This window comes from Amphiprion ocellaris, chromosome 24, assembly GCF_022539595.1.
Source record: "Amphiprion ocellaris isolate individual 3 ecotype Okinawa chromosome 24, ASM2253959v1, whole genome shotgun sequence".
NCBI lineage: Eukaryota > Metazoa > Chordata > Actinopteri > Pomacentridae > Amphiprion > Amphiprion ocellaris.
Genome location: NC_072789.1, coordinates 8,894,271 through 8,921,144, shown reverse-complemented (window position 1 = coordinate 8,921,144; position 26,874 = coordinate 8,894,271).

Below are 26,874 nucleotides of genomic sequence, written 5' to 3'. Positions count from 1 at the left end.
TGCTTATTAGGAGGCTGCTGCCACGATCCCAGCTAGTGAGTGTGTTGCTCGCCGGTGTTAGCAGACAATTTGCCAGTACACATGTGAGACATTATTAGTGTTTCCCTTTCATCCTGTGGCTCACTCTCCCCTCTCTGTCTCCGTTTTCCAGTCCTGTGCCATCCATGCAAAGCACTCTGGGATCGGTTGCACTCACTGATTCTGCACGCTGCTCGTCATGCGGCTAAATTTGATGGGAAAAGCGCATAATTTGCCTCTTCTTAGATTAAATCTAACTAATGTGATTATGTGGCACAGACACAGGAGTATGTGCAAGCACACAAGCGCACAAAAGCCGGTATGATGACAGAATTTCAAGATGTTTCACGTAGCTGAGAGGAAAAAAAAGAAAGAAAGACGGGTGCTTTTTAATGCTGCATGGAGCAACATCTGGCTCCAATTACCCACTGTGAGGTAGGTGCTCTATTATAAAAGGAAACTCAAAGGATTTCCTCTCTTAAAATACACGTTATCCCTTAATTCCTCCCTAAATTACCACTTAAGCAAGGCCTGTAATTCATAAACCCCCAGTAGTCCAGGTTTGTGTCCACTCCGGCTGCAGGAGAAACTAAACTCTGTGTCACCTTGACCGTGGAGGTGCTCGTCCTTGGAGAGGCAGCGGCGGCGGAGTGACATGAGCAGGGCAAAGAGAGAGATTAGCGGCGTGGTCGCACCTCTCCTCCCCTCAGATTGCGCCCCGCTGGTGTGGCGAAAGAGGTGAGGAGGGACATAATGGCCGATGGACCCCCTCTAAAAGGATGTTGTGCGAGAGGTGGGAGAGGAGGTGGGGATGGTGCGAGGGCTCGGGGGTCCCGGGGGATAGATTTGCAAGTGGAGATAGTCCGATTCACCTCTCGCTGACACTGACGCCGGGGGCCCGGGGCGAGCAGTCAGCCAGTGGTCAAGGCAGCTCCAGCCTCCCCGCTACCTACTGTCTCTGATGGAGGAAGTACAGGTTCAGGCGGAGAGGTAATTTGATGCTAGGTTCTCTCCCGGGGATCGCTGTTGTGGTGTGAGCGTTGGTGTCACTGGGTCACAGCCGAAGTTTTCCTGCCCAAGCTTTCAGAGTCGATTAAAAGGCAACGCTGACTTGCCTCGGCATGGCACGGTGACGGGCAGGAGTGCAGGATTAAAAGCCTCCGCTGCAAGGAAGCTCACAAAACCACACTCTGTACTGTTTTTCATGATAAACTTTACATTTCTGAACACTATCGTAACAAAAAATTCCGATACTTACCCAAAAACATGCTGCTCAAAGCTCAAAAATCAAAGGTCGTGTTCAGGGTCAACCTAATCGCATGTTATCATCCCATTAAATAGCCATTGTAGAAATGTACCAGCACCTTTTAGGAGGCTCAGTCGGTTGTTATGATCCATTCTGGTATGATGGTATGGTCAGGGTTTTAATCACCCCAACTTTATTGGAAATTTTATAATTATCTTATTTTAGCAATCACTCCAGTCGGTAAGTCAGTAAATATTTGCCTTGTTTATCAAACTGAATGATTGTCTATGAGGCAGCGACACACAATAAGCAATGAATGTGACCCATACCATTAATATTTTTGTTTTGATTGTCCAAAGATGTGACGGTTTTGTCGCTCTTCTTGACCCATCCATCCACCCTGACCTCCTCCCTATGCTTCCTCCTCGGAAAGAATGAAAACACAAGTATAGATTTTTTGAACAAAGCCAGTCTAAACACGTTAAAGGTTAATATTTTGTTGACCCATCCATCCACCCTGAACTCCTCTTAATGCTTTATTCTTTGAAACAATGAAACATAACTACAGGTAGTATTAAACTGCTTGCAGTTCGTTTTCTGTTTTTTTTTTTTTTTTTTGTTTGTTTTTTTGTACCAAGACAGTCTGAACATTTTAAAGTTCAAGGTTTTGTTGACCCATCCATCCACCCTGACCTCCTCTCTATGCTTCTTCTTCTGAACGAATGAAAACCTATGTACAGGTTCTAAAAAAGCTGCTAGCAGTTTTTTTTTCTTTTTTGATTGTTTTTGAAGAGTCTGAACATGTTCAAGTTCAGTGTTTTGTTGACCCATCCATCCACCCTGACCTCCTCTTCTTTCTTTTGCCCAAGATAATTGTGTACTTGTGTATTGAAACTCTAATTTTGTGATGACGTGCTGTGTTTTGTCCTGTTTCCTGATCGCAAAATACACTTTTCTCAGATTAATGTCCACATTAGACCCAAATTCTGATTATTTTTCTTTGCTTAAATTTATCAAAACAGCTCAGAGGCATCTTCCCTTCAAACCAAATAGGAAACGTGGCTACCCACCATAGTACATTCAGAACTGGGCCACAAGTAAGAACCATAAATGAAGCAGAACAATGTGTTCTGCCAGGACTGTATCACACAAAGCCTGACATGTAAAATATGTACTATACACTATAAATATATATGTGGGGACATTTTACAGCTGAAAAAGAAATCTAAAAGCTACAGTGGCCTCTTTTTTTCATATTATCCATCAAACTGGAGTGGAATGTGTAATGGATGTTAAAGAAACAAACAAATCAGGCACGTCAAAGTTTGGATTGATGTTGTATATTTACACACGAGTAAAGCCATAATTATCTGTCACCTGAGGTCAATGCTTTAAAAATGCTATAAAGTCTGAATCTGAAGTCCTTGGCTCTGGGTGACACAGACAGTGGGTGAGATAACTTATTTTCCTTGAATATTTCTCAGAGGGAGGAAAATGAACCGTAACCCTCAAATGCTGCTCCTGGACTCCGCTCATTCTTTAAAACCAGAAAGTGTCGAAGGCTCTGTTAAGATTTTTCCGACCTGGAATTTTACTGACCCAGGAGTCCTGACTGAGCAGGTATTGGCACACCGCTGGCTGATTTCACAAGGTTTTGGGTGGATTTTTAATTTGTGGAAACATCCGTCTCAACCTATAGTCCAGCAACCGCAGGGGAACATCGTCTCCAGAAATCTGCCCCAACCCTGTTATTAAGTGGTAATTCAAACAACTCATTTATTTCATCAGGAACTGCCCAGAACACACCAAATTGATGGAGTGTCTGCTCTTTAAGGAGGATTTCTTTTAGGGGTATTTGACGTGCATTTCATCCAGGAGTAGTTTAGTCCACATTTGGTCAAATATAAGTTCTTTATCTGATATGGTAAGCTATCTTAAGGGTGTAATATGATGGTTTTCACTGCAGTGTTGGCACAATTCTTTTGGTTTGCATTGACGCCAGATTCAAAAAAGTGGAAAGCCACTTTTGGTCTGTTTACGAACACAGGGATGGCCAGCAGTTTCAAAGGGAGGGACTCATATGCACGCCATTCCATTCAAAATCAACTAAATTTCAAAAAAGTTCCCACTTGCCAACCTCATGATCAGCTGATTTTCTTATGTACAACAACTTTTGTATAATTAGTGAAGATATTTACCTTCATGCTTTGAACATTTTCTGAGTTACTGGCCCTTGAAGTACATATGGAGTGGTCAAAACTTTTTCATTTGCCTTACTTTTTATAGCATTTTTGAGTCCTTTTAACTTCAAACCCAATGGAGACAGACGCATGACATTTTCAGGGCAAAAAACAGCCTTGAGTTATGTTAAAAACTGCAACCAAATGAGTTTTACATCCACTCCAGGTGTCACAACCTAAAGAACCTAAAGACCAACTTTAAGTATTAATATTATTATCTGTCATCGTTAGAACAGTAAAACTGCATCAGTTTAATGTCTATGAGTCATAGAAACAAGTATTGGAAGCCTAGATGTGTTTTCTGATAATTCACAATAGAAAACTTGAAAAGAAGTGCAATCTGGGTAAACTTTCAAGGGTCATATAACCGTCTGTGATAGGTGGTTGGCCAGAACAAGTTATAGACAATGGAAAGTCTCATTTTACCAACATTAGATACCAAACCAAAACATGCCCGCCTGCAGGCCAGAAAATCAAAAGAGAAAAGGGGTCATAATCATGATTCATGGGATTTGAAGAATACATTTCTGTTGTAAATAGAAAGTGGAATCTCAAAAACTAATCATTGTAAAGTCCTTTGGTCCCAAGACCCAAAGTAGAGGTCCTGAGCTTTGGTGCAACCTGAGGAGTGGTCGTTTCTTCACTGTTTGTCTTTTAAAACACTTCTGAATCTCACTTTTATAGACTTGCTTTTATGTGTGCATGTTTTATTCATTTTTCCTCATGCCAGTCTTTTTATGTGATGCTTTTATGTTTGTTGCTTTGCTTTTATGTTTCTTGCTTTGCGTACATTACTCTTTAATAGGGTCTCACTTTTTACTACTTGTTTGCTGTGCTCCATCTCTAATCCAGTAGTAATCTTTCGAAAAATTAGAACTGGGGCTTTTTTTGAGACTGCCTTTCTACAAAAATCAAACAACAAAAAATGAATAAAAGTAATCTGCAAGTATAACTCAAAGTTATGTTTTATTCTTTCAGAGGAGGAAGCATAGATAGGAGGTTGGGGTGGACGGATGGGTCAACAAAACATTTGACTTTAACTTGTCTGTCTTTTTTTCCTAAAAAACAAAAGAAAAAAAACAGAAACTAAGCTGGAAGAATTTTATAGCAACCTACAGTTAAATTTCATTGTTTCAGAGGAAAAGTTATAGGAAAGAGGTCTAGGTGGATGGATGGGTCAACAGAACACTAGATTTTGACATGTTTAGACTGTCTTGCTAAAAAGTTTATTACAATCTGTAGTCATATTTCATTGTTTCAGAGGAAAAAGCATAGGGAGGAGGTTGGGGTTAGTGGACAGGTCAACAAAACACATGTCTTTAATATGTTCATTTCAGACACAAAGTCCAATCTTTATGACCGTTTTGGTTGTTCATTTATAGAGTATATTGAGAAGTAAAATTAAACACTTCTTAGCCAGTCAGTGACACTCTTAGTATATTATTTCTACTATTTTGCTCAAGTCAAAGTTTAAAATTAGTACTTTTAATATAGCTTTTCATGTCATTTCTGTTCTTTCTCAAAGGATTAAAGTGCTGTCTCCGCCACTGTACAATACTAATTGGATTCAACTGTGTAACATTTAAGAAATGATTCCCTTTAATGTTAATGCAGACTGTATGCGCTATGAATACAGAAAGGAGCATTAGAAGTGCAGCGATTCTGCTCACTTCCCTCTAAAATTTCACTCGGCCAGCATTAAAGTTGCATCATAAACTTAACTTTTCAAATAACTGTACAGACGAGCATTAACTTCCAAGCTGATTAATCTTTGTGTTCACCTTTTGTTGTGAACGCAGCGTGTTGCCGCCTCGGTGAAACACCACAAACCTGAGGATATCCTTCTTTAACAAGACAGCGCGGGTCTCTGGGAGTCTTTTGGGGTAATTTAACACGAACACCGCCAAGGAAACAGACTATTTCTGAAAGCAGTCATCCATCAAACACTGAGGAGAATGTCCAGTTGGTGGCTCCAGCAGTCTTAGAATAGCCTTTTGTTCAAACACCTTTAATAATTAAACACCTACTCAGCCCCTCAGGCTTTGCAAGATTGAAGACTTTCGCAGGAGAAAAAAAAAAATCCCCTTCTCCTCCCTGTGCTGCTGTAACCTGGAGAGCTTGGCGGAGATGAGGTGCGCCGTATCACCTAATGCCTTTTCCTTGCATCCAACAAAACCCCCTCTGACTCCTTTAGTGCACTCATAAAAGAAAAAAATACTTGAAATACATCTGTCTCTCTGCCTCTGCAACACAGTTCCAGAGGCAGTTTATGTATCAAGATTACAGTTACGCTGATATGAGCTTCGGATGCTAAAGCTAGTGTCAATGTGGTGATATTTGGTGCCTGAAATCAGTATCTGGACATTTAAACAGTCACTTAGGATTCGTACGGTCACTGGAAACCAAAGTTCGGCAGCTGAAGCTTTGTTTTGAAACTATTGCAAACTTACAGGCAGCTGAAAACAAAAGTTTTGCAAAAATGTGAACCAAAAATGTGCAAGAAAATTATATTTTTCTTTTTTTTTAGCAAGAATTATACTGTCCACAGGGTACTTAATGAATACGTTTCCATAAAACTGCAAATAATGTCTAGAGAAAAATCGGTCTTAAAATAAATGGTAATTATTTTTTTATTTTAATGCATTTTGACCATAAAATTACACTTAGTTTTTTTTAAACACTACTAATAAAAATATAAATATAATAGTAAAAATAATAATTAATGATGCTTAATTTAATAATAGTTAATAATAATTAATAATTAAAATTCTGATAGTTTTAAATATTATTTTACTGATATTTGCAGATTTATGATAAAAGCTGTTTATTAAATAATAAAAAAAAATTATAGATCTTTTTTTATTTTGGAAATTTTACCTGTTTTGTTCAACAATAATAGAATAACTAAGTAATATCGAGTAAAATCTCAGAAAAATAAGTCTTAATTTGCATCTTGACTATTACAAAAAGGGGCCAGAACTTTCAATCATGTCTCCGTCAAATGAACATGTAATTTTTACAAATACTATATATATTGTTTTATTTTAACGTTGTACTATATTTAAATCAGCTAAAAATATCTCTGTTTTACAGATATGTGCCGTCATTTTCAGCTTTTAAACCTATTTTTGGTACCCTTTTCAGTACAGGTACATTTAAATAATTATCCATATTCTAGAATAGTAACTTCAATGGTTAATTTAGTCAGGCAAGTTTGTATTTTATAGAATATTGTCGGGTTTAACCTGCAGTATTTAAACTAGGGTCTTAACCCTACTTGATCACTAAGTTGCTGATCTTATGTCTCTTCTGGAAAACGCTTTGGTTCAGCGGCTGCAGCTTTAAATGTGCTTTTTATAAATAACTGTGACTTGCCTGAACATATGTATCAGGAGAATAGCAGCGGGATTGTTTGATTAAACACGCAGTAAGTTTGTGTATCAGCTGTGTGCGATCCTGAGCGGCTCTCACGCTTTTTGTAAGAGTGTAGTTTTGCTTCCTGCCACATTAAACACGGCCCTATTCTGCGTCCCGCGGGACCAAATAATGACTAATGCGAAAAAAAAGAAGAAAAAAAAGGGGGGCTGCAGAAATGCTGAGAACAAGCACCTGAGAGAGAACAGCTGTCTTGTAAAAGGTCAGTCTCCCACTGTTGCTCGGTCTTTCTCTCCATTTCCGGCCTCTCAGCTCGGAGACCCCCACCGCCACCGCCGCCTCCCCTCTGTTTCCCACCCGCTTGACTCCAAAGTCACGTATCCTGGCTTTTTTTCTCACACACATTGCTCTCACTCCCTTTGCGCTGCACCTAGAGGATTCTTGGCAGAGCCTGACCACCTTGTAATCCCATGTAGGGAGAAAAAAAAAATAAAAAAATGGAGTGGGTGGATAAATGTACTGCACTCCGGTTTATAAAACTTCCCTGCGAGTGGATATATATGGGTCTCTTGAGGTGTTTGTTTTCCCCGAGTGTAGTGTAGCTATCATCGTTATGCACATGTGGACCCCCCCCTCCTCTCTCTTTCCAACATGCACACACTTACACACAAACACTTGTAAACATTGACAAACAGTCTCGAAAAGGCAAAAAACAAACACAAATCGAATTGGTTACATTTGGGCTGCTTTGGAGAGAAATTTCTCATAACCCGCTTGACGAAAAGAGGCCGCTGCAATTTTGCAGACAAACAAACAATGTTTGGAGTGATCACTTTCAATAAATGCCCTACTCACATATTTGAGCTCTAATATTTATCATGAAATCGGCGTGGCCGCCAGACCGACTAAACAAATACAGAGCTCCCACGTCTCTTATATCAACATACATGCAAGAACCAACAGCAAACACACACAGACAGACAGACAGACAGACAGACAGACACTGACTGAAAGTAGCCTCCAACCCAAACTGTCAATACGGCAGGATGTCTGCTCTGCAGAATCACGCTAGAAGCTGCAAGATGCAGCTATTTTTTTCACGTTGCCATAATAAATAAACTTAGGGTATATGCTGTCATGGTTTTTGGGTTTTGGATTCTGGTTTTGTTTCCCTTTTCCCCCCATACTTCCCTCTGTTTAGCCTCACTCCTTATCGTTAATGAGACGGCAACTAGCGGTGTCGCCGTCATGTCTGAATGAAGGTTAGAATGGCAATTTTTCCAAATATTTTACTTTCAAAACGGTACAAGTATGAACTGCACGCAGTTACATTAACAGCAACACACTTTGAGTTGTGAGAAGCAGTTTAGGGAAGACTTTATACACATTTCAAGACCCAAAAACACCTTTTTTGACATCTAAAAATAGATAGATAGATAGATAGACAGACAGACAGACAGACAGACAGATAGATTATTTATTAATCCCAAGGGAAATTCAAGATTTCAGAATATTTTGTTTACTTCATTGCTTCCATCTGTTTAGGAGCCTTCATGTCTACATCAAAGTTGCAATAACAATCTTGCAAATACTTTCAACACTGTACAAGTATGAACTGCACACAGTTACATTAACAGCAACACACTCTGAGTTGTGAGAAGCAAATTAGAGAAGACTTTTTCCACATTTCAGCACCATTATTGGCCCAAAAACATCTAACTTCACATCTAAATCAAAATGTTCAGAATATTACAACAGACACTGATGGCTTAGATTATTCCTGCTCATAAAAATTACAGTTGAAGTTCAGTTTGTCGCCTCTAGCATGTTAGGGAATATTTCCTCTGAGCTTTTGAAGTACCTGCAGCCTCAATCTCCAATGCAAGAGTTGCAAGCATTTATGCATGTAGAATAACAAGGCTGGTAACTTTATTCAGTACTTATAATCATAAAAAGAGACAGGCTGGATCAGGATCTAACAACAGGTCACACTATGGACTTTTGTTTACCTCAGACAGGTGAGGTGTGACACACATTGAGTGTTTTAGCTCCAGGTAAATGTGCTGCATGTGCTTCCCTCTGGGTCTTTCCCAGCTTCTCTAATTGCTGCTGATTTGTTTCACCTGAGTCTCGTCTTCCAATCAGCTCCATCTTGTGTATTTAGATGCTTGTTTCTCCATCTTGTAGTGGTCGAATTTTCTTCTCACCAGCCTGAGTTCTTCCCTTTCTGGTTTGTGCATTTAGCATTTTGACTCCTTTAGCTTTACTGACTTTAATCTGTCCTCTCTGTTCTTTCAATTCACCTTCTTGTGCTGCTGCTTTTGTCTTCATTCGGGCCCTGTCTTCATAACGACATGCAGCACCATCACTGTGCGTGTTGAAGCTAAAACCGGCCCTTCCAATGTTACCGAGGACGTTTTGGGGCGTTGACCGGCTCCCGTGGGCGGATTACTTGGGCGTAGCTGCCAGTGAGGTTGTTATCAAGGTGATGCTTCGCGGTAAGACAACGTAGGAGGGAAAAAAAAAACAGCTGTGAAATGAGTGTGTTGAACATCCCAGATATGTGACTTTACTGCAGCCTCACACTAAACAAATGACTGGGATTTTAGATCGGTTTGAGAGTTCAGCAGGGCTTTTTTATGGACATGCATGAAAATATGGATGTTTATCTTAGTAGTGCAATGTGTTAAAGTTAATAGGAGATGAAATTACCTTGTGTTGTAAATATGCAGAAGTATTATATTTCCATTTCTGCTGCAGGGTCAGGTTAAAGTGGACCTCCAATCTGCAGTGGATCTTCAAGAGAACACTACAAGGACATCAGCTGCCCCTTGCAGTCCAGGATGGTGAATTTGGATTCCGTTTGAGGCCCAGTGAATCACACCGAAGTCCAGCCTGCAGGTAGGAAAACACAGCATGGGACAAGCAAAGACTAGCTGGTTAGCAGCAACTGATTTTCAAAAAAAACCTAAAACTTAAATATCTAATATTACGATGCTAATACAGTAATTCTGCAAATACTGCTGAGCAGAAATCTAATGTTCATATACAACCCTGGGTATTTGAATCATAAATGAACAAAATATATTGAGTTTCCTGTGCATGTTTAAGCAACAAGGTCAGTAAATGTGGCGCATTCTAACTGTCTAAATATGCTAACTGGCTAAGCAACTGCAATCTTTCTCAAGAATCTAAAACTCCACCTTAAAAACGAACTGAAGGGCCCAAACTAAAACATTTATGTACTGATTTTCATTAGTTTGTCTCTCATTATCCCTCTGAACTCCAAGCATTTTGTTGGATTTTGGCAAATTTTTAATATAAAGCAATTGTGCTAAAATAAAAATAAACCAAAATATACAAGTAGTAGTTCTAGAAATAACACTATTGCACGTCAGTGGTATTGGACAGGGTTTTTTTCACAGAATTATCACAAATTCAAGTTCTGATGTGGTTAATTTTCCCAACAGAACCACACATCACATGTGGATAGTTCAATGACCATCGGAAAGCTGATAAGTCTTTCTGTTTTTGCAGTTTCTGGCTCTAATAAATGGTGTAACTATCACAATTTCTAAAATAAAAACATGCCTTTCAAACCTGCTGACAGATTTAGGGGTTCGGAGGGATAATATACAAGATTTTATTTTATCTAGTAAACATACAAGAAATCTGTTGTGTGCCAGCAAGAAATTACATAAATAATCAATTATTTAAGCTGCAAACTTTGATAATTCAACCCAAAGTAAAAGCTTATTATTAGTGTTTCTGGAGCCGTTTCTCTACCGATTCGCAGCATTCAGTAGCTCCCAAGAATCAGGCTGAATTTGTCTACACACTGGAATCATTTGTCTGCTTAATTCTGATTGCAAAGGCACCACATAACCTAGTAGACACTCCCAAGGAACTGAACACAGTAGCTGTGACTGTGTGTTTTTCTGTTCATGCTGCTTCAGTCGATGTGAGTCATGACTGCACAAGTCACGTGACCTGCGAGTTATATCACTACAGTGACGTTCAAACTTCTTCTGAGGCTTTTTCACAGCCTCCCGTGTTAATGTGTGGGTATCGTATGCGTGCTTTAATATCAAAAGCAGCCTTGTAAGGGCCCCTCGGTGGCTGAGAGCAGGTCTCAGTGCTCCGACTTGATGAGAGACTCTGGAAGTCTCTTCTTCTTCTTATCATCTATGTGCAGAAGCAGCAGTTTGGGGGGGGGGGTTGTGATGGTGGGATGTGGTGGCGGTTGGCGACGGACACCACGAGGGATGACCACTGTTACATTACAGCTGAATTGTACTTTCAGGCATTTCACAGGCTTCTGTCTTGAATGAAGAGGGAAGTAAGTGGATAAGAGGGATGAAAATGAAATAAATCAGCATTTAAAATAAGGAGGTAATGATGGCGGCGGATGGAGGGGGAGCGGGGCGACGGGTCTCGGCGGGTATTTCAACCAACTGCTCATCAAGAGGGAGGCGGCGGCGGAGAGCGTGACAGCTCTGACAAGAGTTAGCGGAGGTCCTTCAGTGTTTTCTCCTTCATGTGACAGGGGGAGGGCGGCTTGGCGACGCTTGACAGCCGGGGTTGCAGGACGGGTTTCCGGTGGGTCGCGTTTATACCAACCTGCCTGTCATGACTCATGAAGTTTGCCGGTAAGAAGACAGAAGACAAAATAAAGCGGTTGTGCAAGGTGAAGCAGGTGAAAGGTGAGCTGGAGCTACATGAGACCCAGCTTGTACTTCATCTGATGAACGGCGTGAAGCTGAATGCCGACCATGTAGTTCACAGCTGCCACGTGGAAGATGCAAGTTCAGGGAGATGCTTTAATATCTAGCTCTGCAATCATTTCATGTGATAATACTGGCATTTTTCTAGTTGCCTTTATGTATTATATCTTATTTTCTTAAGCTGTTATCTTCGTCGGTATGTCTGCCCATACATGCCATATCTTGTTTTTCTCATAGGAGTCTTTGTTTTCTAGATCTTCTACCATTTGATACAATAATCCTTGCAGATTTTTTTTTATTTTAGCCTATAAATATAGGTTAAAACAGTCATTTGTGTTATAAAATAGGTGTGTTTTTACATGTACCTCACCATAAAATGCTGGAAGTACAGATATATTTTCATAATTGTGTCGAGGCGATTGTCTACAATATAGAAAGTCAAAGGTTTGCCCTCCATCTCCAAACAAGAAGTACAACAAAGTCTAGATTTTTTTTTCATTATTTGACTACAACTTTTGAATCACTGCAACTGAGAGCAAGTCTATGGTTGCATGTTTAGTTTTTATACAAAGGGTTTTACAAAGTGTTTGGCGTACAGATAAACGACTAATATCAGAAAGCGTGAGTTCTGCTGTTTATTTAGTTGTACGTTAGGAAACAATGTGGACTCGGTCAACTGAGACACAAGTGGAAATGGGCAAAGGAACTAGTAAAGATATTATTTTGCAGAAGTTTGATTCATTTTCATATCAGTAGCACTCCAGCATCTATAAATATCTACCAATTAAAGCTCCAGTTCTGCTCTTTCTTGTAATCTGACATTAATTGCATGCAATATATATTATCGTGTCTGTGCAATGATGAATTGAGGAATATTTTAAATAAGAATAATGTGCGCGGAAATGGACAGCGACCTGAATTTGGGCTTAAACTAAGATTAAATTTGATGTAAATTCCAAATTATTTTTCTCCTTTGTTACACAAAGAAGCTACTAGCATCATTAGAAAGACCAAGTTGTGCAGTTCCAGTTGATATAAACTCCACTTTACTGCAACAAATACTTTGAGAGCAATTCAACCGAGAACAGGGGATGTGATTTTAGACGGAAAGGGCGTCCATCTGGCCCGTTTTGCAAATCATCCAGAACTTCATGTGTTTTCTTCTATTTACATACTGTACTGTAATGACATTTTTTTTTTCAATTTTTGTTCTTGTTACATTATCCATTGAAATTGCATTAATACTAGTGAATAATACAGTTTACAGTTATAAAAAGCATGACTTACCTTGGAAATTTACTGTCTTTTCAGCATTTAATTGTAGTTTTCAATACTGCACAATGCAAACGACACAAAGTAATCAAAAAGTAGAGGTTGGATGCTCACCCTTAGATTTTCATACCATATGAAAGGACACCAGTATGGGTAAAAACAGAAAAGCGAAACATTACAAAGCCTATACAGCAGGATGCACTTAAAAAATGGCCACCCAACATGTGAGGCATACATAATTAGCCAGTTTCTCCTGCGTGCTCAAAAGTCTTTGTTTTAAATTTTTCATTTTGCCTCAATGCTCGCCTCTTTCAATACTTCCCATTTGCCATTGTCCTCTTTGCAGCCTTTCAACCTCAGCCTCACAAACACATCCTCTAAACCAATTGTCAGTAATAAGAGTTCAGCAGATTCAACCATGAATATGCATATTAATCTCTCACTGCGAGAACAGTCCACCACAAAAAACAAAAAGTTTTCATCCAATTATACTTCTAAATCAGCAATAATTACAACCCTATACATCATCTGCATATTTCAATTAATATTCAAATCTTGTATAGGGTTTTGCATGCAAATGTATAATATATTCAGGATTAGGTACATTACAGTTAAATCTATCTCTATCCAGCCTCTACCTTGCTGCTCCTTAATAAGCTGTGTTCCTTGGTAATGTTTCTGAACTTATTATAATGCAATATGCTCAGGCGTAAGAATCGCACATCCTTAATATTATTTCTCGCAATTAACATGGAGCTGAGAATACAGAGGGCCTCCTTCGTTAATTTGCACTCACATGTAATGCAAAACAGAGGGGGAATAAACAGGTCTCTGCCTGACTTCTGCGCACAAGCACGAGTCAGTCAAGTGTTGCAAATCTAATTTAAATATATGAATGGTTTGTCCATTTCCCTCATCTTGACTCGGCCGCATCACCTCCTCTCCAATGCTGCTGCTTTGTATTGCCGCCCAGGCAGTAGGGAAAGAAAAAAGGCGCTCTAAGACGTTTGTCAATACTTTGTGCATTCGCTATCTGTCCAATTTATATGTTCTATAGTCTCAAAGCTCAGGGGACTTCAATTAGACAAGTACCTGTATCCGCCGCTCTGCTCTACAGCTCCCAGGAGCCCTTGTGCTTTCATATTGAATCATGGAGAGACAGTTAATATTCCGGCGGAAGGAAGGATCTATAAAGTCGCCACCATAAACCAGAGAGGGGCCTTTGTAACATCCAAATAATAGCAGTAAATAAAGAGCTTACACCTGTACGTGGAGGGCCAGGTCTTCCGTCCTGATAGGATGCACCCTCCGGCCTGCAGACAGCAGTAAACGCTCGGGGTGAAGAACAGTGAGCAGCGTTAATGGATAGGTTTATTTTAAAGCGTGCCACCTGCCATCAATCACCCGGAAGTATCGGCTAGCGGAGGAGCAAGTTAGCTTAAAGTCCCCTCTTTGTTCCTTTCGTCTCCTCACTTCGCCGGGAGCCCGATAAAGATGGCGGGGAGGCGGGGAGGGCAGGATGAGCCGGTACACAGGATCCCTGAGAGAATAAAGCATCAAACCCACTCAGCAGCACCACTAACAATAATAAAAATGCCTCGGCTTAAAGGTGACATTCCCAATTTACGATTATTTGTGTCTATAAAGTGTATTCCTCGGCTCCTGACTCATTCGCGCCCCTCCCTTACAAGAACAATGCATTAAGGAGGGAGGGGGGGAAGTGGCCGAGGGTAAATGGAAATTCTATCCATTTTATTAAACCGACAGGCCCCACTATACCTGAGACTTTCAATTTTGCCGGCGTGACCTCCAAGGAGACATTTCTGTCTCCTCTCTGTCTACCTTCGCCTCATTCAATTCCCCGTTTGCTCCGGCCGAAACCCTCCGAGCACCCGGGGGCCCGCCGAGCCGTTATGGATGAGCTCCGAGGCAATTCTGAAATAGAGAGAGGAGACCGGCGGAGATCTCCGCTCCCCCCCTCTCCAAAAGATTTACTTCAGGGCGCAAGATGGATGAAATCAGCCTTTGTATCTCTTTTAGTGATTGTTTTTCCTACCGTTCTTTCTGGCTTTTTTTTGTGTAAAAAGCAGGACGTTCGATAGGATGGGAAATGTGATGGATTAGAGGGCCGGGATCGGAGCAGCGGAGGTGGAGATGTGCTGTTAACCTGAGTAATGTCGTGATCAGGGCCAGCTGATACGACCAAACACCTCAACTGTACCCACACCGGCTCAGTTTGTGTCATCGGTGCAGAGAAACACTGACAAATGGAAGAAAGTCTCACTTACCTCATGAGTAGAGATGGACAAATATCTGATGTGGTGCTACAGCAGGCTGTTATTGGCTTTTCATTTTTCATTTCTGCTATATTTTCCCTTAAATAACTGCTGAGGGACCAAACTTGCCAGAGTCTTGCTTCAAGGAAAATTCTTAGTCTGCGTTTAAGACCACTTCTTAACCGATTAATGATAAACTGATCAGTTTTTAGTAAAAGTAGCAGTACCACAACATAAAAAAATTCAGAAAGGTTACTTACATTGGATCCACAATGAAATATAAGTCTTAAAATGCATGAAATAGCCCTTTGAGGGTTGATAAATCCTGTATTACACCATTAATTCTATATGTAAGCGCCAATGTACAAAAAAATGTTTAAAAAAATCTGCAGTTCATTCAATTTTTTTCTTTTTAATTTACAGATTTATCCATAAAATGACAAAAAATAGTCTGAATTTACACGTCTAATGAGAAATAACCTTAAAAACCTGTACATAACCATAAAATGCCCATCTTTTTAAAGAAAAGACTATAAAAAAATACATTCACACAAAATCAAAACAAATGTGTCTTTTTTATGTAATACTGTTAAACTTAACACTGTTAATAGTTGCAGTATCTCTGTGATGATGTTTGCGCTCAACAAACAATACTCTAATACGACACAAGTATCTCTGTGTAAGTAGCAGAAGATACACAAGAACAAGAGGTGATCAAAAAGTTACCAATAAAAAGCCATAAGCTTGTCTGGTTTAAAGTTGGCTGTCACAGTAGTCACCTTGTGCAGCGAAACTCTGCTCTCAGTGCTCCTGCAATAGTTGTAATGCTACCTGGATGTCCTATTGTATAGATTTGTTTGGCACCTTCACCTAAACTGTCAAAACGGGAACCCTTGAACTTGAATTTCACTTTGGGGAAGAATATGAAGTCGCAGTTTGCCAAGTAGAGCAAGTGGGGAGTGATGATTGTGTTGCTGTGGCTAGAAAACATGTATGTAGTCGTCGCATTGTGGCTTGGTGCACAGAACATGCCGTCGTGTTAGAGTTCTTCAACTGCAGAAATTGCTGTTTCTTCTCTTGATGTTAGCTACAGACCCACCTCTGCTCACCAGTGATGATCCTCCGCGGGAAGTTTGGATCATCTCGACTGCAACATGACTCAGAATGTGATGTTAGCGGTCCACGGTGAAATCGCAACACACTATTTCCTGACTAATTTAGCCCCACAAACAGTTGATCACATCTCTTAAGAGGACACAAAGATGTAGTCTATAAGTTCAAGTGTTGGCAATGACTTGCAAAAACAAACATTTCATCAATGACCTCATGGATGGGAAACAGAGTCGAAAATAGTTTTTTGAAAGGACCCATTATGGCAGAAAAAGGCCGGTTGTGGCTGCATTCTGTGACATGCTTAATTGATCAAAAGCTATTAAGGTTCACCACGCTATCCATCATCAGATCTGCCATGGATGTCGTCATGAGCTCAATGGGGTTCAAATCCAATGTTCTGCCAATAATGCAACCTGGCAGCATTACAAGAAAACACCGAACGGAGCTTTTATCGGATCCGCTGCAGGAGCTCGGCCGCTGAAGGGGGGGAATCTCCTGGACGGGAAACAGACATTAGTTTAGCTTCGGCCTCCGTCGCAGGGAGGTGATGGCACATAAAGTATTCCCGTGAAGGATGGCGGGAGAGAGGAAGCAGCCTGAGAGGCAGCCAAGTTTCTATTGAGTTATGGACATTTTCAGCAGAGAGCCTTCAAGAGCGGCACTCCTCAAAGTGACTGAGCTCACACTTAGCACGAACAATATAAATGGAATTGTCGACGTTAGTGTTTCCTCATTCATTTTTTTTCTTTCACCCCCCCTTCCTCCTGTTAAATGTCTTTTTTATGCCTCTGAGGCGAATGAGGAACACACATGTAGAGTTTCAGATACTGTGCAAGAAGCAGGAGGTATAAATGAAGCGCTCTGAGCTTATTTAACCGTCGATCATGATTGGAGTGACGGGATCATCAGTGCATCACCGTGACAAGCGTGACATGATGTAGCAGATGAATTTTTGAGGACATCGGAGGCCTGAAAATAATAGTTGCGAGCGCCCCAAACTTTACTCCTTTTCAGACGGAGGGAGAAACGGGACGCTTGATTTGGACGGGCTAACACGACGGCGCTGCTACCGTGGCTAATTGTACGTCTTAAACCCTCTTCGGGATGAGCGGCGCGTCGGGAATAAGAGCGGCTCCGGGTTTTGACAGTGATGGTTCACGGGATGACAAACAAACGCCACAGAGGATCAATGTGAAGAGGTCCGTCTTCAAAACACAAGAGAGATGGAAAATGACAAAACTGATCTTCCGTGACAAGTGTCCACGTCTTATCAGACAATTCAGCAGGGTGCTGCCGCCGCTGCGTTTAGGGGATATTGTTTGGGAGAGTTTTAGCCGGAAAACGGAGGCAACTGTTTGAAAAGATGACTAACTTTTGACAAGAAATGCTACTTTTTCTGATAAATCACAAATAATAGCTTAAAAATGAATGCGTCGTGGATCAGAAACGGCTGCTGCTTCTGTAAATGAGCATGAAAGATGATAACTTAAAGCCCGAGCAGTTTGTTTGCATATATGAAGAGCTGTAAGAATCAGACACTCCATTTATACATCTATAAATACACATTTAAGCCCTTTTCAGCATAAAAGCTAAGAAATTACACAAAGAAAACTGAAAGACAGTCAGAAAAGTAATGAATTATATTTCAGTCAAGATTGCTGAGAAAAAAAGCCTCAAGTTAATTAGTAAAAGAGCTAAATTTTTTGTCATAAAGGTTATTTAAGTTCATTTATGAATACATAGAGTTTTGTGCAATTGTTTTACTCAGCTTTTAGCATAAAAAAAGCAAAATATGCATTGTTTCATTCATGCATTTTTGCATTTTGCCCCGCATGATTAGATATCAGACTGATTTGATTGATTAGCCCAAAGTCTGTATACTCAAAGGACATTTCATAAACAATACTGCTGAGTCCAAACAATTCTGCCTTAAATTCTAGTAACGGGTAGAATATATACTTCTTTAGGTAATAATATACTTTATGATTATTATTACGGTCATGGCAGGTGGTAATATTCCTGCTATTTCTGCTCAGATTGGACCTTGGTGGAAATGAGCAGTCCACATACACTCAAGGCAATGAGGGCTTATAGCCTTATTTGCCTGAAATCTAGGCATTTTAGTGTCACTTCTGACCATTTGATAGTCAAAAAATGGCTGTTATGGCTAAATAGATCAAACCCTAATAAAGAAAACTGGTTTTTTTTTTGTTTTTTTTTTTGGCATCTAAAACCTCTTTGACGGGTGCCAGAAATTCAACGTCAGAAAAATCTAGTTTTCCCCTCTTCTGTTAGTGAGATTAGTATTGTAGTAGGAGAAGCAAATAGTGTGAACAAATGCTTATTGACATTTGCCGTCGATATCGTAGACAAGAATGAAAATAAATTTAAAATGCAATTAGTAAAATATCTACTGTATTTAGACCTACCATTTTTTTCCAGTATTGGTAACACCTGTGTGGAAAGATGTTGCACATGTTGATTACATTTTTTTTTTTTTTTTTAATTTTTGCATAATAAATAATCAGCTTTCAGATTTGTATTTTATGATTTATGGCATTCTACCTGTGTCATACTGCACAGAAGACATTTTTTCAGGTTCTTTTTCTTCTAGTCATGATTGTTAAGTTTCCATAGAGGTGCAGGACTTCACTTGGCAGTGAAAAATGAGCCCACAGTGAGGAAAAACACCCAGAAACTTCTTGGAATTCAGAGGCTTAATCAGTGTTGTGACTCTTTTTATATGTAAAAATCTTCATTAAAGTAAATTCTCTATGCATTAGAGTGGAATATAGTGCCAGGTGAGTGTTTAAAGGCATTAGAAAGCTAATTCTTTCATGAATTACATGTATTAGTGTGTAAAACTTGCACGAGTGTGCTTCAGAAGAGTGAATTATTTGAGATTTTCAAACATTTCCACTTTCAAAAGCATCTGAGAAGAAAAATGCTGAGACATTCTGCAGGGATGAAGCAGAAATAATGGCCTCGGAGTCATAGTCACCATATTGTTGTAGAAATAAAATCCAGCGGTTCAGATCAGTTTCCTTCAGCGTTTGTTCTCCCAGTGGCCCGACAATCTGCATGAACCTGTCCTCTGCGTTTAGAAGTCCCACAAATGGACTGTTTTTTTTGTTTGTTTGTTTGTTTTTTCCACTTACAATTACTTTAAACAAAGACTAATTACTGGACAAATGAGCAACTGTACCACCAAGTCCAATTACTGGAAAAAAAAATAGCTGCTTTGTGCCATTCACTGATTACATCAATAAGATTCTCCCCGGTATGGGGCCATCATTACATCAGTTCAAACAGTAATTTTACTCATTTATATGGATTTCATAATGTAATATTCCCGGCAAAGTAAACATTTAGATGTGTGGGGAGGGAAAAAAAACAAACAAACAAACGTATGCATATGAAAGTAAAGAAAATATGAAGTTTCTCACAGAACCAAATTGGCAATCACCAGCCTCCTACCCCATGGTCATAATGAAATTGCGCCAGCAGTGGTTGAAATAAATGACATAATTCTATGTACACACAATTAAAGGAGAAAGCTACAATCGCGCATTCAGCTCAGAGTTAGTTTATGATAGCACAAAGCAAAACCAAACCTATAAATAATGAATACGTCCATAATTATTCCGTCTGAGATTTGCATAATTATTGTTTTTTTTTCCTCCTTCGTCTTCTTGGAAGCATCTGTTAACATTGCAATCCTTCCTTTGTTTCAAACAGCGGCGACCGTACCTTCCTGCTAAAGTACACACATGAATAGTAATAAATTGTCATTATAAGGAAATGCTGTTCATTTATAATTAATAGCTTGGTCACATTTACACAGCGATATTGCTGCAAATGCACCGCTATTACTCTAAATGAGCGTTCCTGTTGCATTAGGAATGCTCGGCGGGCAGAACGAGAAATCTTATTATTTCTGTCTTCCATGAAAAATTAAAGATGATATGAGCAAAGGTGTGCAGACGGGAACAGCTTTTACCTTTCGATTTAAGATCAGGCCAAATTAACTGAATGTGTTTGAAATATTTCAGAGGATTAAATACTGATGCTGTAATGCAGCAACTTAAGTTTCCTTTAAGTCTAAGTAAAATCTTATTCTATCACATGGCTAAAAATCAGATCATAAATGGCTATTTAAATGTCTTCTGTACAATATGACACACTTAAAATGCCATCCTATACAACAAAGAAAAGAATACACAGAAGTGGAATTTCTTTGATATATTTTGCAAAAAATGTAAAATCAACATGTGCAACATTTTTCAGGTGTTACCAACACAGAAAATAGTGTAAATGCTTCTCTAATTACACATTTAATAAATTAATTTCCATTTATGTCCCCGATCCAGTATGTGTAGACACTGCCTGCAGTTCAGTCGATTTTTATTTATTTTTTGTCACATGACCGTTGGTCATACCTGAGTCACTAGTAGCTTCTCAGTTGTATCAAAGAGTGCAGAATTTTTTTGTTGTTTTACTTTATCTGGATACTACAAACTATTATTTTTTGGCAATTTTTTGAATTCAGTGTGTTGATTAACATCATTTTGGTGAAATATCAACATTTTAAGCTTGTATTTTTTCTAATTTTTTCCTAATGGAACCACACTTTACACATGATTAGTTCTGAAAATTAGGCATTTTTTTCTGTTTTTACAGTTTGTGGCTTTGATAAATTGAGACATTTTTGTTATTAATTTTAAAGAGACATCCATTGGAAACTCGGGTTTGGGTTTCAGAGAGTTAAAAACAAATTTTGTACAGAAATTTGTCATAGTCCTTAACATAGAATTTAGTCTCATCAGTGTGATCTCTATTTGTCAAGCAAATATTTTTGTTGTTGCTGTGGCAACTTTCTCTTTAACTAGCATTCATTCGTATTTAACTCTCTGACAGTTTTAATTTAAAACATGGAAAAAAAAGAAAGCACAGTACTGCTCAGCCATTGTATCATTTCTGATGGATAAGTCCCAATAAGTCCGCAGTGGTCGATTTGTCGTAGGATCGCAATCACGTAATCGTCAACAGGCAGCTGACGTAGTGTTCACTTGTTGTCATAGTTACAGTGACGCTGTGCCGCTATCCCTCAATGATGCAGAAATCTTTAACAAATCTGTAGATCAAGACTATGAGTTGCATCACTGCCAAAATCTAATCACATGGTCCTTGTGTCATTTCTGACCCTCCCTGAAAATTTCATCCAAATCCGTTAGTCCGTTTTTGAGTTATGTTGTGAACAGTCAAACAGACGGACAAACGTACGCTGATTGTCTCATAACTCCGCCACATGTCTTGGCGGAGTAGTAAGTCATAGCTTTCTCTGCACCCAAGATGATGCTTTCAAAACGCTTATTTTGTCCAATTAACAGTCCAGAATTTAAAGATTCACCTTCTGATGATGGAAATGCAGGAAAAGCGGCTGAAAGAGAGGATTTTAATTTGATAAATGGCTCAGAACTCCTCTTCGGTACCTGCTGCTTGACCGAGCGGTGTTTTCTGGCTCGATGCCTGTTCGCTGCTCTCCACCGAACCCTGAGCTGTATAACCAAAGAAAACATTAACCAGGTGACTTATCATGGAAGTCTGTGGCTGACCTTTTAATGCGCCTGTCATTGATTGCATAGCGTGGTACACTCTGTCCATCCCAAGGTGATAGATTATTCAATTAACTATTGACCTTTCCCGCAGACTCATTTGTCGATGGAAATGCTTTTATGACAGCAGTGCATTTAGAAACCAAAGGATGCTGAGTTTTGATTTTAGGATTTACTGAGCACATTATGATTTCCCTCCTGCTCTCTCCTCCCCTTCGTTCTACTGTTGACTTTTTGATTTACATTGTAATATTATGAAGTTTGGCTCTACTATGGCGAGCTGCACCAGGATCAGCTTCTGGTTCTGCTTTACTCGGATGTACTTCACTTTCGCTTGTTCATGCAGCCTCGAGCTGTTTGCTGAAACTGAGATGTGCTTTTTGTTTTTCTGCAGCTGTAGAAGAGCATGAATCAGAGCTGATTTGTCGCTGGTTATGCGTCGGATTTCAGAAAGAAAATCCCACAAGGTGCAGGATCTTTATGAATTTGCAAGAATCAACGGGCATTAAGTTTTGCAGCATCAGATCCGTTTTCTGGAAACTTTCTTTTCAGCAAATCCAACAGAATTTGCAGCATTTCAGTCATTAAGGTACAAATCTTGTTTCCAAACTTCACTCGACTCTCGGTGGTCATTTCAGAGCAACATGACAAGTCCACATTTTCTGGCAGCTTGAAAGAAGAAGGAAATAAAAAACAAAAACGCCAAAACGCAGAGCAGCAGCGATCGGAGCGTGAGGTTGCCATGGAGTCGCTGTGCTCGGACATCTGCTGTGGTTATGTTAGGCGACAGTGTTGTCCAAAAACTTGTCCAGTTAGTCGTCACCTTTTGATCCGTTTCTGCCAAAAAAAAACAAAACAACAACTTTCATTTCTCATGTAGTTTTCATCAGGAGTTTGGGAGGTTTGACTTGTTTTCAGTTAAAAAAAAATACAACATAAATCAGAGGGAAAGAAAGATGCACAAAACACAAAAATGTGACTTGTATGATATAAATATAGGATGTATTTCTGTCAAGATTGGTTTAGAAGACTATTTTATTGTGTAATTAGTTTGTATGTATGTTCTCTACGTCTGACAAAGCAGGAACTAGTTGAGACTAGGCGGAGTGATACGTAAAGTGAACTGGTGTTAAATCTTGTTTTAGATGTTCAATTGTAATAGATTCAGTAATAAACTTTTCTGTTGTTCCTTTACTGGATCAATCCAATGTCCAGTAGCTGTTTTAAGGCCTCAAAAAGAAACAGAACTTTTTGGAAACACATGTCAACAAATTTAATTGAACTAGACTGTCATATTTTCCTATTAACCCTCTGAACCTTGAAAGCTGGCAAGAATATTGTCTTAAAAATGTTGCCAAAACAACACCATTTATCAGAGACAGAAACTGTAAAAACAAAAAGATTTGTCAGCTCTCCAAAGTTTTTTGAACTAATCACATGTGACTTTTGATCCCTGGTTAAAATGATCCTAATTTAAGCTTGAAATTATGATATTGAATCTAAATCACTTCATTCTGCATGTCTCGCTTCAGGTTTCTTTCACAAAAGCAGCTTTAGGTTTGGGGAAAAATAATCAACTGTTTGTAGAATAAACTGGGATTTGTTTTAGCTGAGCCTGGACAAAATTCAGATGTACTTTAGATGCATGTTTCAAAGGCATGTTATTCTCCAAAATCACACCATTTATCTTGTACAAAAACTTCCCAACAGTGCTTGAACAAACCATATTAACCAAATCTCAGTTAAAAATGGGGATATTTAATCAGCATCTCTTCGCTATGCATGTCTCCTTTAAAAAAATCTCCAAAAATAAGTTGTTTGTGCGAACAGGATTCTGTAAAAAACAAAATTACACTTCTTTGCACAACTGCAAAGCCAAGAATGACTGAGCTGCTAACTACAGTCATGTGATAAAAATTCAGGAATTTTTTGGTTGAACTGCAGGCCGTGTCTTCCCTTTTTTTGCTTGGAGTTCAGAGGACGAAGGTAAATAAAACCACTTAGGTAGTGTTTGAGTGATATTTTTTTATAGGACTAGAGCTGCACCATTTCCTCCAAAAACACTCAAGAAATAAAGAGTAACTTTTGCCATGCACAAAATTTTAGATCGAAATTCTCAACTGTGCAAAATGAGCCAACAGTGACTAAAAAAGACCCTGAAACTGCGTTGAGGTAACTGGATTATGAATCCAGTGCTTTAAAGTTAAGTCAACTAAACTGTAACTTCATTTTTGTTTCCCTGATTAGCTGTTTGGTTGAAGGTGTGCTAATCGGTAAAATCAGCCGCCGTCGCGTTTAATCGAACTGAGAAGCCGCAGACGCTCCGTCGACTCCACCCATCTGCCTCCGCACGCAGGTCGAAACAAACGCTCCGGGCTCCTCCTCGTAGCCTCAGGTTAAACACTCGGCCGTGACTTGATGCCGCGTGACACGTCTCGCCGGCGCCAGTTTAAGGAGCCTCCTCCTCCTCTGCCTGTCCTCATTGTTGTTAAAGAGGATGTGACAAAGAGCGATATCGGTAGGATGAATATTTAATCCCTCCCTCCCCTCCCCCCTGACTTATTCATGTTCCTCGGGCATATCTGCCTCGCTCTCTACCTGTCACATCCCCTCTGCACCGAGAAGCATGGACTCATCACGCCGGGGTAATAACTTTACTTTCTGCCTCAGAAGTAGCAGCTAGAAGAGAGGGGGGAAAAAAGAAAAAGAAAAGACATCTTGATCAAGCAATCCTGCAGAAATTATCCCGACTAGCAGAGAGGTGATGGATATCTGTTATCCAGTGCGCCTCTTAAATATCATCCTCCCCTTTAACAGTTTTGACAGGAGCTGCTTCCCCCCCGTCAGAGCCAATTGGTTGAGGGATCGAGGGATTGAACATCGACGGGAGGACAGGAATACCGCAATTACCGACAAAGGAGGGGAAGGAGGGGGGGTATCTGTTAGTGATGTTTGATGTGATTTACCCGACAGCACCGGGAGTGCATTTATACGGGAGGCCCGGTGACATTGACGGAGTTGTGTAATCAATTGGACTCGTCCGAGCCGGAGCGTTTGAGAAAGCTGCTGTCAGGATCTGAGTGACGGTTCATCATAACCGCCTCATTCGACTGTCTAACCCCCCACTTCATCCCTGTGATGAGAAAAGACTACAGAAGAAGAAGGAGACCTGGAGAGGAGGAAGCAGATAAATCACCTCGGCTCAACTGGAATCACTTCCTGGATCTGGTTCCAAATCTGCCCAGAACTCCCATAATCCAAGAACCAGTAAAACTTGTCATTTTTCTACTTTTACTGGATGTTTTTTCCTCTTAAACAGATTCCATTCTGGTAATAAACAGAAAAATCTCCTGCTGATGATGATGATTTCACACTTGGAAGACCTTATGGTTGAGAATTTCTATCTAAAACTTTGTGCAGAGCAAAAGTTATTCTTTACTTCTGGAGTGTTTTTGGAGAAAAAGGTACAGTTCTAGTCATATATAAAACAATCACTCCATCACTACCTACACAACATCCCCTGCTAAGTTTTAAAATTTACCTTAATCCTCTGAGCTCCAAGCAGTTTCTGAGGGGTTCTTTTATTTGCTCCATTCACGTTTGCCTTCCGCTTTGTTTTTAGTCCTCTTTCCATTTAATTCCATTTACAAATATGTGATCTTCAGGCAGTTTCTGGGTGGTTTTTCCTCCAATTTACCTCATTTTTACTCACTGTGGGCTCATTTTTCACTGCAATATAAAGTCCTGCACCTCCATGGAAACACAACACAGTGGAATTGCATAAAGTATGAAGAAAAGAATGCACAAAACTTGAATTTATTTTATTTTTTTAATTGGAAAAAACCCTGAAATCAACATGTACAACATTTTTCCAAGTGTCCACAACTGTTACCAATACTGGAAGAAAAAAAAAACAACAGGAACTCTGCATACTTTAGATATTTTACCATGTGATGTTAGCAAGGAGAAAAATGGTGCTTGTTTTCCTCTTTGAGTTTAACCAGTATTCAGAAGTAGTTACTCTGAAATAAGTGCCATTTTCGACCATGAAAGAGGTTTGACAGAGACGGTTTCTGCAGCTAGAACATGCAAAAAGGTTTTGGACGCCCTAAAATGACCCTCACATTCCTTAAGAGGGAAACGGCCAAATCGCAAGCATGAAAAACAATTTCAGCTACAAAACTGGTCCTGTATATTGCAGTCAAATGTTAACATTGAGCTGCTAAGAATGATACAGCAGGAAAAACAAATGTAAAATGTAAATTCTAAGTGTCAAACACTAATTCTTATGCACTGGTTTGTGTTTTTTCTGCGTCAATTTACGTTAAAAATGTCTATTTATTTAAATAAAAAACACAAAGTTCAGACACCATGGTGACGACATCCAATATAATCTCATATATATATAGATCTAATTATGTTTTCACAATATGTTTCCTGCTTGTTTGAGCTCATGTGTTTTATTGCAAGAGTAAAAAACAGACCCGCCCTTGTTTTTTGCGTCTTTAAGTAATGTTCAAGTGGTTTTCTGCTTGTTTCGTGTTCTCATGGAGTTCAGGATCCTTCGTCATCGTGTTTATCGTGTACGTTTCCACAAGAATGAGAAAAAAACCCACCTAGAATACGACGGTGCAACATCTGTGTGCTGGTCAATAATTCACAAATGTGAGACAGTGTTTCAGGACGAGTTTGGAAAACAAGGATAGGTTGCACTTATCCCGACCTGGAGTCATGAGAAGGGTTATGGAGCCTCGTCAATAATGCACGAGAGCCACATTTTGAATCCCCACCACTGTTCATGCATTTTTCAAGCAAAAATACTTTGCAGGGAGACGGGGCAGGTTGTCTAAAAATAACCCCGTGTGTTTCTCTTTGCTGTTGATCCTCGTAAAACTGACACCGACGTGGGTGAGCCGAGACTGAGGTGCAGCGATTATGACTCCAGCTTTTCCTCCAACATACATGATCAAGCTAAAGACACGTGAACATTTGCAT